General features: G+C 51.2%; 1 protein-coding gene across 1 annotated transcript in view; it reads left to right on the top strand.

Moving 5' to 3' along the window:
* Positions 1 to 2,452: 2,452 nt before the first annotated feature.
* NGF (nerve growth factor) overlaps positions 2,453 to 9,427 on the top strand; it is a 51,239-nt gene continuing 44,264 nt past the window's right edge. The window contains exon 1 of the mRNA XM_033093056.1: positions 2,453 to 2,510. The gene's annotated coding sequence lies outside the window, so the exon portion shown is untranslated. The remainder of the gene's footprint in view (positions 2,511 to 9,427) is intronic.

Genomic DNA, 9,427 nt, shown 5'->3' with positions numbered 1-9,427 from the left:
TAACTGGTCCAGGCTTTAAAGTCCTTCTCTCAGTGACCCAGGAGAAGGAAGTGGAAGAGGCAAGAGAAGAAACGCTGACTATGGTCTCTGTGTCAAGGCCAGTCTGACCTGGAACCTACTGGAAACCAATTCAGTGTGGATGGGTGTTATCTGACAGCCGCAAATGTCTCTGACTGTTGTAGGATTCAACAAGCATTTACTGAGCACCTACTGTGTGCCAGACTCTGTGCTAGGACCTGGGGAGACTGTGATACACATGGCCGGGCCTAAAAATCCAGTCCCCATCAAAATGTGAATTCTCTGAGAACAGGTAGGTACCTCAGCCATCTCACAGCGCCTGGCAGGCACATAGTAGGCACTCATAATTAATCTTTGGAGTATTTGTTTGTTGCTTACACGTTCTTATTTACTCAAGATCCTTTAAGTTCAGGGACAGAAACAGAGCTAGACAAGGATGGAAAGGAGCTCTTATTAAACCAACATGTGCCATCAGAATATGATGAAGAATTGGGGGGGGTGGCATCTAGCCTTACATTCTGCTTACATCATTTTTACATTTCCCTCTTACACACCACATAAAACAAATAAACAAACAAACAAAACAAAACCACAAGTCCGCCAAATCCTTTTGTCCTTCTGGGTGACGCCACAAGAACACATGCAAAGGTTCTGCATGCAACTACCAAATTTGATTCTAAAATTTTCAACTTTATCCCTAACTTCTCAGGCAGCTATTTTGTAAAGGCTTAGGGCTGGTGCTTTCAAACAAGTTTATACACGACATGATTGATGAATGAATTTGCCCTATTGTATGGAAATTCCTTTGTTTAATTGACAACGATAAATGTCCTAATGGATAGCCCTGACTCTGGCGCTAAGTCTGCAGAAAAGGCCATCTATGGTGGGCCCAGCAGCTAGCACTCTCCTCCAAAGTGTGTTCATCCAACCTGTTTGTACAACTCAGAACAACTCAGAAGTGGACAAGCCCTCCCTGGGAGATGAAGAGGCCACACGAAGGCTAAAGCTGACTTCCAATTCTGGGGATTTCTTCCTACCTCATCCTTCTCACAGCAGACAGCTATGCAAAGCAGCAGGGCAAAGGTGAAAAGACCACCAAGTGGACACCTCAGGCCAATCTGTGTAAAGGGAGCTGGAAATGCCGAAGAAGGGCTTCAGCTCGCCAGTGCCTCCCCTGGGGCGCGGGGGTGGGGCAAAGGGCCACCCTTGGACTTAAAACAGGAACCCCTCCCTGTACCTCATTAAATCAGGGCGCCTGAATTGTGCTGGCATGTCTTCACCAACAAAGGGATTCAGTGCCCTCCCCTCCCGTGCCCCATCCCTTCCTCCCATGTGGCACCAGGGACAGGGTAGGGGCTCAGCAGACGGTTTACTCAGGGAAGAAGTGTAGACTGAGTTTAACACCAGGGAAAGTGGGTGTGAATTTTGAAAGACGTGTGAACCCCCAGAACATTATTATAATTAATGACGCACATTTGCTGAAAAATCTGGCTTCAGGGGTATTTCTGCTACCGTGGGGCTGAGGTGGGAAGGGCAGGCAAGCTTCCCTGTCAGCCTCTGAATCCATGGAACACAAGAAATGCTGGAGGGCCCGGCCAGCCAGGAGGTCACACCTCCCTTAAAGTCTGCAGCATGCGGATAAAGAGGAATTGGGGCAGGTCCTGGGGTGGCCAAGGAGTCTTGCTGTCTGGGTCAGTTTAGAGTCACAGATCCCTTGCAAAGCTGATAAAAGCTGCTGACCCTCTACCCAGAAAAATGCACGCAATGCACACAGATGTACAGATTTACCTACAATTTCAGGGACCCCAGGAAACTTCCAGAACTTAAGTTAAAGCCCTGAGTCCAGGTCCAGACGCCTAACGCCTCTGTCTCTGTCCCCACGCCAGACTTGCCCCTGCCCAGGGGCCTTCTAGATGGTTCTGGCTCTCAGAGCCGCAGCTCTGCCTCCTATCAGAGGAGCGCCAGCACCTGCGTCTTCCAGGGCTCCCCTGGGTGCTCGCTTCTTCAGGGGTGACAGGAAGCATCCCAGGCGAAAAGTTCCCTTGGCCTTTCTCTCTAGGCTGTGAGGGGCAGCCATGCCTAAAGCACGGGAGAGTCGTGCTGGGAGGACGGGGTGGGGACGGGGTGGGGTGGGGGGGGGTAGGGAAAGGGGACACAGATAGCGGTGCCCCAGAAAATCCCTGCCTGTGCTGGGCTCGCACAGTCCCTCCGACCTGTGTGGTTCCCTTTGACTTCTGGGGCTTTGAACCCTTCCCTGACTGGGGAGACTCAGCCCTCCTGGGAGCTGATCGCTAATCCCCAGGACCCCCGACAGCCGGGCACCTCAGTCCAGCACCAGCAGGTGTGGGCCTGGGGCGGGCCGTGCCCGGGGCAGACTGAAGTGAGGAGGAGTCCGGGAGGAGGGGCTAAGAATTCCAGAAGCCAGTGTTGAAGCCGTTCGGAGCTCCTGCACCGCAGAGTGCGCCGGGAGCCGGAGAGGAGCGCAGCGCTGGGTGAGTCCTGCAGCCTGGAGCGGAGCCCCGAGAGGGGCGCAGCGTGGGCAGGGGTGCTGGCGGGCGGGGAGGAGCTCCCGGGAGACAGTGCCTGGCTCCCAGCCTGGTAAGATCTCCGGGCACCCCCGAGGATCCCACGGGCTGAGGTGCAGTGGTGAGAGGAGTGTCCCGAGTGGGCGCAGGAGTGCGGGAGCCTTGGCAGGCGAGCCGGCGAGCAGGGGGAAGCAGCGCGCTCTCTGGTCTTGAAGTTCCCGGTCTCCCCGTGGCCCGAAGTCCCGGAGGCCACCCTGGCGCCTGCAGTAGTCCCGCGCGGTGCCAGACACTACTAGCTCGAGTGCTAGAAAGGGACAGCGCGCAAGTGAGGGAGAGCAGATGAGCGTGGAGAGAGGGATGCGCGGGCCAGAGGGTGGGCTGCACCGCGGAGGGCGAGAGCATCGCGCGCGAGGTCTGGGCTGTGCGCCTAGTCCGGAAAGTGCTACGCTGCCCCCCAGGTAAGGGGACCAGCGAGGCAGGGCACGCTGAATCTGATGCCAGGAATGGAGGCAGGGTCTTTGGGGTCTTCTCCTCATTGCTGGAGGGCTGAGAGTTCGAAATGAAGGCCCCCGGGGCTTAATGGAGGAACCTTGCACACCAAGAGACCTCCACGGATCCGGGTGGACCGAAGTCGCTGGGCTACTTGGGTCACACGCCTCACCGCCAGCTGTCTGCTGCCAGTTGTGGGAGAAGCTGGCGTGGAGGGCTGAGGTGGGCAGCGCCTTAGGTCCTGGAGGCAAAGACCCAGGGCAGAGAGGACTCAGGGGTGAGGGGACGGCACCTTTGAGCCAGCAGAAACCACAGAGGCTTTGCTCTGTTTGATTACAACTCTTCTTACTCTCTCAAAAAGAAAAAGAAAAAAAAAGAAATCCCTGAGATTCTCATGGAAGGTGTTTTCTGCTTGAACTTTCTCTTCTCTTGTGACTTGAGCGATTAAAAAAGAGCCTGCTTGCTAGGCTGGTTTTTCCAAGTTGTTCCAGGTTGGAAGTTGTAACTGTTTGAAGGATAATTTATGGGTGTTTCATGCATTAAAGTGCATTACAGCAAAGCCTTTGGGGTGCTGTGGGTATTAAGGAAAACTTCGTGCACGTTCCCAGCTGGAAACCAAAATAGTGCTCTCCTGGGTGTCTCTGCCCTGTCAATCATCTGAGGCTAGTGGAAATCCTGGAGTAAAGGCATTTGATTAATTATCCTGGCTCCATCCGCTGGGCGTACCCACTGCCAATTCCGGGCCCCTCCTCCCCCACATGCACAGCCAGTTGCATTCTGCAAACTCAGAAATGGTGGTGGAGGGCCTACCAATAACTTTTCTCCAGGGTCTTCAGACTCTTGAAGCTGTCAGTTAAGTCTGCCAGCAGGGAATATTTCTTGCGACGTGTTTACAGCTTCCTACCGAATGTCTGAAACTTTCTCCCTCTGCAGAGCCGCAGAGGAAAGTCTAGAAAGTCTGCATTAGACCTGCATGGGTCTCTTCTGTGGCATAAGTCATATATGTCAGCCTGGGCAACCCAAATGTCAATCCATGATGGGCAGTGTTCCAGAGGTTCAGAGGGCACCCAGGACTGGCGAGTGAGTGGTCTGGGGGCTGAAACCTGCCCTGCTGGCACTGACTCACAGAAGAAATCACTGTTCCTCCTACTTGGGTCATTGGAGGGCCCTGGGGCTAACTTCATGTGCTGCTAAACCTCTCCCCCTATCTCTCTCCAACATTTTTATGTAGGTGAAAAAACCGGCAGCCTTGAAGGGAAAAATGTTAGGAGTCACCACAAATGGGAAACTAAGGTCTCTGAGGCGCGGGGACACGTGTTTTGAAAGAACTGTAGGAGTGTCTCAGAGGATTTTGGAACCGGCTCTGGTGCCAGCCCTTCCCTGAGCCCAGGCCCACTAAGAGCATTTGGAAACTGGGTCCTCTCAGGGCAGTCATCCTACTATTGGTGACTTTCTGTATCCTTAGCCTTTCTCAAGGAGTGAGGGTCTCACCTTCTCCCACTGGCCACCCAGAGTACCAGAGGGAGGAGGTGCTAAAGCTTCACACTCCGCTTCTCTTATGTGGAGAAACCTGTGCCTTGGCCAGGAAGGGGGCCCCAGCTGCCGACATCAGCAGGGAGGGTAGGGCAGGGCAGGGCTGCAGCCCGAGGGAAGTTTCTCATCGTCACTGAGATTAAACGACTGAGAAAATCGCACAACTTCACTTTTAAATCAGTGCTGAGCAGACTTCTGCACATTCAAAGAGTGTCCAGTTGTAGTGGCAGCAGCTTTGGGACCACAGAGAAACTGCAAAGAACACATGGCTGCTGTTCTTCCCTGCTCTGCATGGAGCAGGGGCCAGGCCCGGGCCCCCAGGCACACATCACTGTCACACCAGGGACTAGAGGCCCAGCCATTTGTCTTCTCCCTATAAGGCCTCATAGAGACTTCGGGGTTCAGAGCAGGTGGGTCTTGGAGACCTTTGCTGGCAGCAAATACTTTCTGCTCTCAGGAGGCCGAGGAAGGCTTGCTGAAGATTCACTTAAAGTCTCTCAGCAAACAACTCATATCCCCAGAGGGTTTCTCTTTCTTTGGCCCCTCTGATCTTGCAAACCATCAGCTACACCATCAGCCCTCAGGCTTAGCCGTCCCGAGAAATCAACTCTGTGATGGACCAGTTTCACAGAACAGCATACGGGGCATCAGGCAAATACATGGAGATGGACGACCCTCCCCAACACATGCCCAGCGACCTGCTTCCTGACAGTGGGCACCCTCACTCTAAATAGCAGTAAAACCGGGATGGCCCTAAGGCAGAAATGCAGCTGGAGAAACTGAGGATTGGGGGTGACTGGCCTTTCCGTTGGGTGTACACAGGATTGTCACTGTTTGAGCCAAGGAGGAATAGCCCTTCAGACACAAAGTTTGGCCAAGACCAGATCATGAAAGCTTACAATAAAGAAGACATTCTCAGGCTTTGTGATGTTTTCATGGTTCCTCTGTGGGCTACTTGACATGTTTTTGAGGTGTCCCCAGGGACTGTTGGCCTCAGACTATGACACAGTCAGAATCAGATTGAAACGTTACGATGATCTCTTGACATTTTTCTCCAGTATTTTGGGTAAACTTCCGATGGTAGTTTCCCAAGCTCTGAGACAGGAGGGAAAGTGGCTTTGTGACCTTAAGCAAGTCACTAAACTTCTCGGGTTTAATTTTTCCTAATTTATAGGACAAGTGCATTGAATTAATAATGTTTCTTGATGGGCTACTGGCAGTTGGGGACAATTCTTGGTGAAGTATGACCTATTGACATAATGCAGGATGCTTAGTATCTCCTCCTTGCCTACTAAATGCCAGACGTCATGGTGACAACCAAACCCACCCCCCCCCCAACACCATTTTTGGCTCACTGCTTATTAAAAGGATAATACTGTTTCGCGGTGAGAACGCCCTTGGAAATCACCAGTAAGGCCCCTTCTTCCAGGCCCTCATGGGGGGTCTCTATTTAATCACTGAGTTGGGCTTCAGAAGGCCAGCCCTGGGCTTGACCTTTAAGAACCAGCATTTCCGACTCCAGGAAGTCATTGATGGGGCCTTCCGTGCTGTGGTCCCAGCAGGTGTCATGCTTTGTCTTTTGTCAATGGAGTGTGACTACAAATGACCCACCTGAAAAGGAAACCAGAATGAGTGGGGAAAGGGACAGGTGGTATTAGAGCATGGCAGCTTCCTTCTGGGCCATATGTTATTGAAAACACAGGCAGGTTGCTTGCCCCAGGTGTCCACGGCCCTGGGGGGAGATCCCTCCCTCCTATACTAAGTGGACCACACTCTGACACCAGGAGGTCCCTTCCCTGAATGAGAGGACAAGGAAGTAGAACCCTTCCCAGCACTGACAGCACTTAATACAACATGGGTACGTGTTGGTATCAAATTAATACAACTGTGCCAAGCTGTGAGAATGATGTGACACTTGATTGAAAACAAAATAGGCCAGCAATGCTAGCCTGAAGGGTTGGTGTTTGTAGTAGCAGTGGGTTTATTCTCAAGGAGAACAGCTCATGTCATCTTTACCTTTTCCCCAAGGTCTCACTGGAGGACAAAAAAGAGAACCGTTTGGTTATTCATAGTGCACAGGGCTAAAATGAGTATCTTTGGAGGCTATTACAGGAACACCCACTTGCCACTTACCCCCAGGTAGAGAGAAAATTACCGAAGCAGGAGGGCTGGTCGAGTTTGGAGTTGATTTCCGATGAGGCAGGAAAAAAAATAAATAAATAAGACCAGGAGACCTAAGGAGATCTCTCTGAGGTTGAGACGAGTCTGATAACACAGTCTGTCAGGGGGGATGAGCAAACGCTTTTTGAATGGCCCAAGAGTTTGGCCAACCTCTTTCACTTGTGGAAAACCTTTTTATTAGCAGTATTAGTCAGAGCCAGTTTGCAAGACCAGAGGAGTTTCCCTGAAAATTCACCACCAGGCTCAGCAGATGGAGATGTTTTGGCACCGCCGGTGGTGGCTTTTGCAGGTGGAGAGCCCTGCAGATGGAGGGATCTGGTCTGAAGTCGGTGGGAATGAACCGCCCAAGCTTCCCACCAAAGCCGTTCCACGTGGAGGGCCGTTACAATCCACTACTACTGAGCACTTTCCCGGGAACCACAGAGTATTTGCTATTTGGGACAGACGGGCTGATTTTCCCATTTTCTTTGACTTTTCCGTCAGTAGCCAGGGTTCGTTATGTGTCATCTGTCGGCTTGCTGCGTGCTGTTCCGGAGGGAGCCCAGGGAGGACCACCCGGGGGAAGCCGTGATGAGAGCTCAGCTCAGGTTGGGGGTGCAGGGAGGTCTTGTCTCAGCCCCTCATCGCTGTGGATCTGAGATGCAGTTACAGCGACTTGCATGTCTCTCTTGCCCCGCCTGGTGAGACGCCATCCCATGTTTGGACCTGAGGAGACCTGGCTGGGAGGTGAACACACTGGGGCACCGTCTTATCTCTGTCAATAACCTTGTAAGGAACCCCCACGGTGTGTGGGAGATGCCAAGAGAGGCAGGCCCGCTTGGCACTGTGATTTTGAAGGGAGGGACAGTCATGCTGGGCTCCAGCTGCCTGAAGGATGCTGAACTAGGTAAGCAGAGAGGAAGGAGATGCAGGAGGACATCTCCTGTACCCGTTCTTCCGTAAAACAGAGAGAACAGTAGTATCTCCTCTGCTGGGCTATTGTACACAGTAGGTGGTATGATGTCGGGCGAACACCAGCATAGGCCAGCACACAGTAGGCACCTCACAGACATGATGAGTTCCTTTCCCTCATGTTCTCCCCCAGTGGGACTGATCTGAGAGGGTCCTCTCTTCATGCTTTCCCACTTCAGATCAGACAATATCATCTCTCTTTTTTTTATGTCTATATTTCGACCTTCTGTAATTAACATTCTCATGTCGATAGACTTTTAACCAGTCTCTTCCTCTTCTGAATTTTCTTTGCCTCATCATATCCTGGTAAAAAGAGAGTCGTGGAGATCCGCCTATAATTTTCTTTCAGAGGCAAACGTCTCCTCAGACTTTTATTTTAGAAATGTTATGCAATGCTCTCTAAATAAGGCATTTCGTGAGAATGGCCACTTGTACTGGCAGCTTTCAGAGTGTTTTGGTCCCTCACCCCACGTAACAACTCCTCCTCCTCCAACAATTGGTGTCTTTAGCATTTTTTGTATCTGATCAAGTTTACAAGAGAAGGAGGCTGTGAATTTTTCTATGGTAGCAGGGCGCCCAGAGGATCCGGCGCTGAACAGCTGTGGCTGAATTGAATATGACCTGTGGTTAAAGTGGGGACAGTCCCCACGCCACTGGCTACCAGGCCACTGAACTGATTTTCCTTCTCCCAATTAACATCTTTATTAATATGCTAACTAGGGGACTGAGTACTGTGGGAGAATCATTATAAACATAAATCATGATCCTGCCCAAGGAGCTTGCTCAAGCGCCACGATGAAAATGGCTTTAGAGGCTTATCCGATAATGCGCATGAGATAAGGCCATGACCTGGGGGGGGTCTGTGGTAAACTACAGTGGATTGGCCCCATCGAAAGGGACAGGCTGTGGTAAACTACAGTGGACTGGCCCCGTCGAAAGGGACAGGCCGCATGCTGCTTTGCAGGGTTGTAGGTCCAACTTTTCAAGAAAAGGCAAAACTTTGCATTTGAATGTACAATTTCTTCACTTGCAAAACATTCGTGCAGACCCAACAAAAATCTGTGAGCAGGCTTTTTCACCTCCTCATCTCGATGAACACATTTGGAGCCATTGAGAGCAGTATCAGAAGGGCTAGAAATGGACAAAGTGCTAGAACTGCAAGAAGGGAGAGGGCTGAATGATGTGGTGCTCTCCGGGGAGGCTTCCTGGAGGAAGGGATGTCCTTTGGGCTGGTAGATTTTCTAGAAGAAGCCCTGTCACAAATCAGACAGAATTAGCTTCAGCTCGAAGCTCCGCCTCTTATTTGTTCTATGACAACATTCTTGAATCCCTCTAAGCCTCAGTTTCCTTATCTGTAAAAGGGAATCATAATGCCAGAGGGTAGCTGTGAGGATAAGGGAGGATGCTGGAACACCCTTACTTTGCCTGGAGTGTACCAAGTGCCTGGTAAGCCTGAGCTCTGTTCCCAGTGCTAGAATGGGTGGGGTTTAGCTGCCCCATGGGTTTTATGAATGAAGGGGCAGAGGCTAGGAAGGGTCCCTCACTGAGCTTCGAAGAAAGTTGCTTTACAAGAACTTGGGTCTCAATTGCTTTTGTTCTTTTTATTTTTTTTTATTTTTTATTAAATGTATTGGGGTGACATTGGTTAGTAAAATTATATAGGTTTCAAATGTACAGTTCTGTAATACATCCTCTATCTATCTCATTGTGTGTTCACCACCCAGAGGCAG

This window comes from Rhinolophus ferrumequinum, chromosome 22 (assembly GCF_004115265.2).
Source record: "Rhinolophus ferrumequinum isolate MPI-CBG mRhiFer1 chromosome 22, mRhiFer1_v1.p, whole genome shotgun sequence".
Lineage (NCBI taxonomy): Eukaryota > Metazoa > Chordata > Mammalia > Chiroptera > Rhinolophidae > Rhinolophus > Rhinolophus ferrumequinum.
The sequence above is the reverse complement of the archived record's forward strand: the minus strand, read 5'-3'. Positions and strand labels throughout refer to the sequence as shown.